Source organism: Oryzias latipes, chromosome 14 (genome assembly GCF_053564925.1).
Source record: "Oryzias latipes strain Hd-rR chromosome 14, Olatipes_Hd-rR_3.1".
Taxonomy (NCBI): Eukaryota; Metazoa; Chordata; class Actinopteri; order Beloniformes; family Adrianichthyidae; genus Oryzias; species Oryzias latipes.
In genome coordinates, this window is record NC_136250.1 from 1,572,637 (window position 1) to 1,579,127 (window position 6,491).

A 6,491-nucleotide genomic window follows, 5' to 3' on the forward strand; every position below is an offset into this window, starting at 1 on the left:
GAGCAAAGACTCACAATATCAGTGAAATCAGGAAATATAAAATATCTAGGTATTTATTTTTCCCCCAAATTATCAGAACTGGTGCAGCTAAACTACACCCCATTACTGAAAAAACATACAGGACGATCTAACACGCTGGACCAACCTGCCTCTGTCCCTTATGGGCAAGGTAGCCACGGTTAAAATGAAAATCTTACCCAAAGTTAATTATCTCTTCTAAATGATTCCCACACAACCGCCACTAAAATGGTTCAAAACATTTGACTCATCCATATCAAGGTTCTTATGGAACAATAAACCTGTAAGAATTAGTCTAAAAACTTTAAAATCTGCAAAAAGCTGTGGAGGCTTAGAATTGCCTGACTTTTACAAATACTTTCTTGCAAATAGATTACAATGCGTCTTAAAATGGTTAAAAAATAATCCAAAAACCAATTCATGGTTAGACTTGGAACAGGCGTTATGTGGAAAGATCAACCTGTCAGATCTACCGTTTATTAGCCAAACAGTTAAAAAACAGGATTGTTTCCAAAGTATTAATATACACTTAATGATACACTTACCAGCTTGGCGAGCAGAGGGCGTAACACTACTACAGCACTTAATTATTGATAGAAGATTCATAACTCCCCATGAACTAAAAGACAAACATGGAATAAATAACTTCTTGGAATATCAGCAACTTAAATCTATTATTACTAAAATGTTTAAATACAGAGACAACGATTTAAAGCTACCAGATGTAGCTACCTCTCTGATTAATTTCTCAATGAATAAAACTCTCTCCAAAATATACAAACTTTTATATAACCAAGATATTAATATTTCTCTTCCAACAACAAAATGGGATGCAGATTTGAGCATCAGCACAGATGAAAGCTTCTGGTCAGAACTTTGTCTAAACACCTTTAAAATGACAAAAAGTCCAAATCTGCAGCTAATCCATTTCAAAACTCTTCACAGGATTTACTACACTGGACAGAGGATGTTCAAGATGGGTTTCAGTAACTCAGACATTTGCGAGCACTGTGACAGTAATCTACCCGACAGTTACATGCATGCACTGTGGTTCTGCACACCTGTCCAGGCTCTCTGGCAGCAGGTATGTGCCGATCTAACAGTCTGGCTTAAGGTTTCAATCACTGCCTCACCGTCACTTTGTGTACTTGGTGACATGAGTGCCATCGATGTAGAAGGAGGAGGATTAGTATCTATCATTTTCATAACTCTTTGTATTGAAAAAAAAAACAATTTTAATAAATTGCTCAGGGGGGGGGGGGGGGGGGGGTTCCGGCGGCGCTGGATGGGCTGCCCATCTACACCTGGGGCTGGGATCACTCCTTCCCTGGCTCTGGGACGGGGCGGTGCAACCCTCTTGGGGCCAAAGGTTGCTCTGGGTGACACCCGCCCAGGCTGCGGGGTGTGGGGCCTGGGATGTCGGTGCCTCGGGGGGTGGGACCCCTGGGCTGGGGGGGGGCTGGGGGAGGGCTGTTTGACCACCAAGGGGCAGTCTATCAGCTGTCCCCAACTTACCCCCTTCGTCACATAGTCTCATATCAGGGTTAGGGGGTGGGGGGGTTAGCCTGCGATGCACCTTGGGGGGAGGAGCTACTTGGGAGTGGTCCCCCTCCCATGGTTGCCGTATGGAATGGGCCCCCCCTCTCGGTTTTATTTGCACCTTAGACATGTAGGGCCCCTAGTAGGGGGGGTGCTTGGACATCACTGCTAGCAAGCAGCAGATGTCCCCTTAGCGCCCTACCCGCCAATTTTAACCGCACCTTAGACATTTAAGGCCCCTTGGTTGGGAGGGTTAGGGGACATCACTGTGAGTAATCAGAAGATGTCCCCTCAGTGCCCTACCCACCAATTTTAACTGCACCCTCTTAGTACACACCCCCTTTACTCCTCCAGATATATATTCCAACATATACACACACATCCTCACAAACACACACGCATTTTGCAAGGAAGGTGGGACCTTGGACCATCTGTCCCCTACCCATCCTTGGTAGGGGGAACTGCGCCCTTGGCAACGGTGGCCACATCCCCTGGGTGCTGGTTTTCTGGGCCCGGCGGTGCTCTCTTCACGCAGGGAGAGGGATCCCTGAGCTCTCAGGCAAGGCCAAGAGACGGGGATCGCATCACACCTGAGCCGGGGGTGTCCGTGTCCCTGTTGTGTGGGTTCTGGTCCTTGCCCCTGAGTGCTGGGCCTCGCCAAATTTCCAACTGTGGGTGAGCCTGGTCGGGCCATGTTTACTACATCTCTTGTGGACCCCCTCTTCTCCTGTGTGCCCTCCTCGTGGGCGGGGGCGGCTGGCCCCTACCTTACTCCTTCCTGGACCCACCGTGGGCCGGGTGTGTGGCTGCCTGGAGCGTGGAGCGGGTCTTCCTTGGGGGGTCCTGGCCCGTACCTGGGGTGGGGCGGGAGGATGTCCAGACCTCCTGAGTCTTGTTGGGGCGCTGGTCGGGGTCTGCAGGCACTCTTCTCGGGTGGGGCCCGGCGCTGGGCCCTCCTGGCGCGGTGGGGGGGCTGCTCTCCTGGTTGGGCTGGGGCGGCACTCTTTTTCCTCCCATGCCTCCCTGCTCTCTGGCTCCGGGGGCCTCGGGGCGGTCCGGCTGGCCTGGGTAGCAGATGTGGTCACCAGGGGGGCGGTTGTTCTCTGCCGAGTGGCGTTGGGGGTTTCTGACTGCCGCACCTGCTGCGGCGGGGGTCTTGGTGTGGGGATGGCTGGGAACTCTCCCTCCTTCTTTTCACATTCTACCATCCATTTTAGAAGAACATAAACACTCACCTGAGCACAGGTGTTAGCTCATCTTTGCACTAATAGTTTGCATGATTGAATGAAATATTTCACACTAGTTGGTTTTTAAGGCATAAGTATGCGTGTGTGAAAACTATCGGTATTGTGTACATGTTGACATGTGGACATTTTTGCAGCCAACAGGTGAGTTTATAACATTTGAGAGTGTGTGGACAGGCCCCGCCCCTTCTAGATTTATATTACATCTGAACCTGACCGTATTGATAAACATTCAGCAACTTGTTACTTCATGCTGCTTCAAGGTTTAACCCCCCCCCCTATAATCACCATTCTACCCCCCCTCTCTGACATCTCTCTCTCTTCTTCCCTCCTTTCCTTTTCCGTCCGGTCCAACACAAAAAATCTTCAAATACGATTGAATTGAATAAACTTTGGCCTCGATTACAAAATGGGTTTATTCAGACATACCTCTGGTTTGTCAAAAAATTCAGAACCGCTGTTGTTAAAGTAAAATATGTCCAACACAAGAGGCCTACATCTCTCATCTGTTTGCCCAGCTGTTGGACAGGACAAGTTTAGAAAAAAATAAAATAAAAATAAGATCCTCCTGTTAACCTATAAGGCCTTACATGGAATGGCCCTGTCCTATATCAAAGACCTCATAGTCCCTTACCATCCAATAAGAACACTTCGCTCGCAAAATGCAGGACTGCTTGTGGTTCCTAGAATTAGTAAAGTACAGTTGGAGGTAGAGCGTTTAGCCACCAAGCCCCTGTTTTATGGAATAAACTCCGAGCTCATGGAAGAGAGGCCGACACAGTTTCTACATTCAAAGTTAGACTGAAAACATTCCTCTTTGGACAGGCTTACTATCAGATTAGCTAGTATGCTGTGGGGTATTTAGGGTGGGGTGTGTAATTATGGCATCTTATTGGCTACACCTGTGTTCACTCATGTCATCAGTCCACCTGTGTCTATTGTCTGTGTGTTTCCTCCACTCATTGCGAGATTGTTTTGTGTTGCCTCTCGAGGCTCATGAGAAATTTAGCCTTGGTTTTTGTTCAGGTCAGTTGAGTTCAGTTCAGTTCAGTTCAGTTCAGTTCAGTGCTGAATTAAAGACTTTGATTCTGCATTCCTGCATCCTGCGTTTGTGTCCGCAACGGAATCCTGACATATTCAGAGATTATTTAACTTAATGTTAATGTGTTTAAATTAAACTTAACAACAATAACATTTAGTTTTTACACATTAACATTGTTTTAAAAGGCTGCTAGAAGTTGAAGCTGGGGTAACTATGGTGCACTGGGGTTCTGTCCTCTTTTCTCATCTACTTCTACCCTCCTTCTCTCCTATATTCTTGATTATTATTCATCATTTAGTTCTCCGTGCCTCAGTTTGGTGCAGTGATTCATTCAATTCAATTCAATTCAATTTTATTTGTATAGCCCAAAATCACAACAACAGTCGTCTCGATGGGCTTCGAAGTAAAACATGAAGTCAAAAGGATCGTGAATACAAAGAGTTCAATAGGAAAATACTAAAATGAACTAACAAACTGACTAAGCTATACTGGTATCCCTGCCCTTAGACCCCCCTTCGCGGTAAGGAAAAACTCCTAAAAAACCGGATTCCGGAAAAAACGAAGAAACCTCAGTTGTGCCCACATGAAGGAGGGATCCTCCCCCAGGACGGACAGGAGATTTACCAGAACTCATAGAGATAAATTAACTTATCTAAATCTTAAACTACACATTTAAAGTCAGGCAGACGAGCTTCTTCCAGCCGTGGTTGGGGGGACAGTCAGGGGCGCGAGTCGAGCCGGAGGCAGGAACCACAGCCAGGTGTAGGAGCAGGAGCAGAGACGAGGTACTCGGTCAGGAACAGGAGCACGGATGAGCCAACTGGAGTCTGGAAGCACTCCCTTCCTGACAAAACATGAATCGCACTCCACCAAACAGAGGCATGGAAAACTAAATAATAAATTATGATCAAAAATAGAGGAGAGGAAGGGTAGAAGTAGATGGGAAAACAGGACAGAACCCCAGTGCACCACAGTTACCCCAGCTTCAACTTCTAGCAGCCTTTTAAAACAATGTTAATGTGTTTAAATTAAACTTAATAACAATAACTATTAAATTTAAATAATTTCTGAATACTAGCTAGTCTGATAATAAGCCTGTCCAAAGAGGAATGTTTTAAGTCTAACTTTGAATGTAGAAACTGAGTCGGCCTCTCTTACATGAGCTGGGAGTTTATTCCATAAAACAGGGGCTTGGTGGCTAAACGCTCTACCTCCAACCGTACTTTTACTAATTCTAGGAACCACAAGCAGTCCTGCATTTTGCGAGTGAAGTGTTCTTATTGGATGGTAAGGGACTATGAGGTCCTTAATATAGGACGGGGCCATTCCATGTAAGGCCTTATAGGTTAACAGGAGGATCTTGAACTTGATTCTGGAATCAACTGGGAGCCAATGGAGCGAAACCAACACAGGAGTGATGTGATCTCTTCTGCTAGTTCCTGCTAACAATCTAGCTGCTGCGTTCTGAACAAGCTGGAGACTTCTTAAGGAACTCTTCGGACACGCTGCTAACAAGGAGTTACAGTAATCCAGCCTCGACGTAACAAATGCATGGATGAGTTTTTCAGCATCACTCTTAGAAAGTATATTTCTGATCTTAGCAATATTCCTCAGGTGAAAAAAGGCAGTTCTACACGCCTGAGATATGTGAGCCTTAAATGATAAATCCTGGTCAAATAAAACCCCAAGGTTTCTAACTGTGGAATTGGGGGCTATACTTACACCATCCAGGGAGACTATCTGAGCAGACAGAGCATCTCTGAGGTTTTTAGGACCAAGTATAATGACCTCAGTTTTTTCTGGGCTTAAGAGGAGGTAATTAATTGTCATCCAGGTCTTGATGTCTCTGATGCAGGCGTTCAGTTTCTCTATCTGGTCATTCTGGTCAGGTTTCATGGATAAATACAACTGCGTATCATCGGCATAACAATGAAAATTAATGCTGTGTTTCCTGATTATGTTTCCTAGGGGTAGCATATAAAGCGCAAACAGGATCGGTCCTAAGACTGAGCCCTGTGGGACTCCATAGTTAACTCGAGTGCACTGAGAGGAATGACCATTTACATTAACGAACTGATACCTATCGGATAAATACGATTTAAACCACTGGAGAGCAGATCCTCTGATCCCTATGTCATGCTCTAATCTATTGAGTAAAATACTGTGGTCGATAGTGTCAAAGGCTGCACTGAGGTCTAACAGGACCAGAATAGAAAGTAGTCCCTTTTCTGAGGCCAATAACAATTCATTAGAGACTCTAACTAGTGCAGTTTCCGTACTGTGGTGGGGTCTAAACCCCGACTGAAAGTCGTCAAAGTGGCTGTTGTCCTGTAGGTGGCAGTAAAGCTGCTTAACTACAACTCTTTCTAGGATTTTAGAAATAAAGGGGAGGTTTGATATTGGTCTATAGTTGGCCAACATGCTAGGATCCAAACTGGGCTTTTTCAGAAGAGGTTTAACAACTGCATATTTAAAAGACTGTGGCACGTAACCCGTTTCCAAAGAGGTATTTATCATTGTTAATATGGAATCATTAATTAAGGGAAAGGTTTCTTTATAAAGTCTAGTGGGAATGGGGTCTAACAGACACGTTGAGGATTTGGAGGACGTAATAATTGATGTTATTTCTGCTTGATCCACAATAGTGA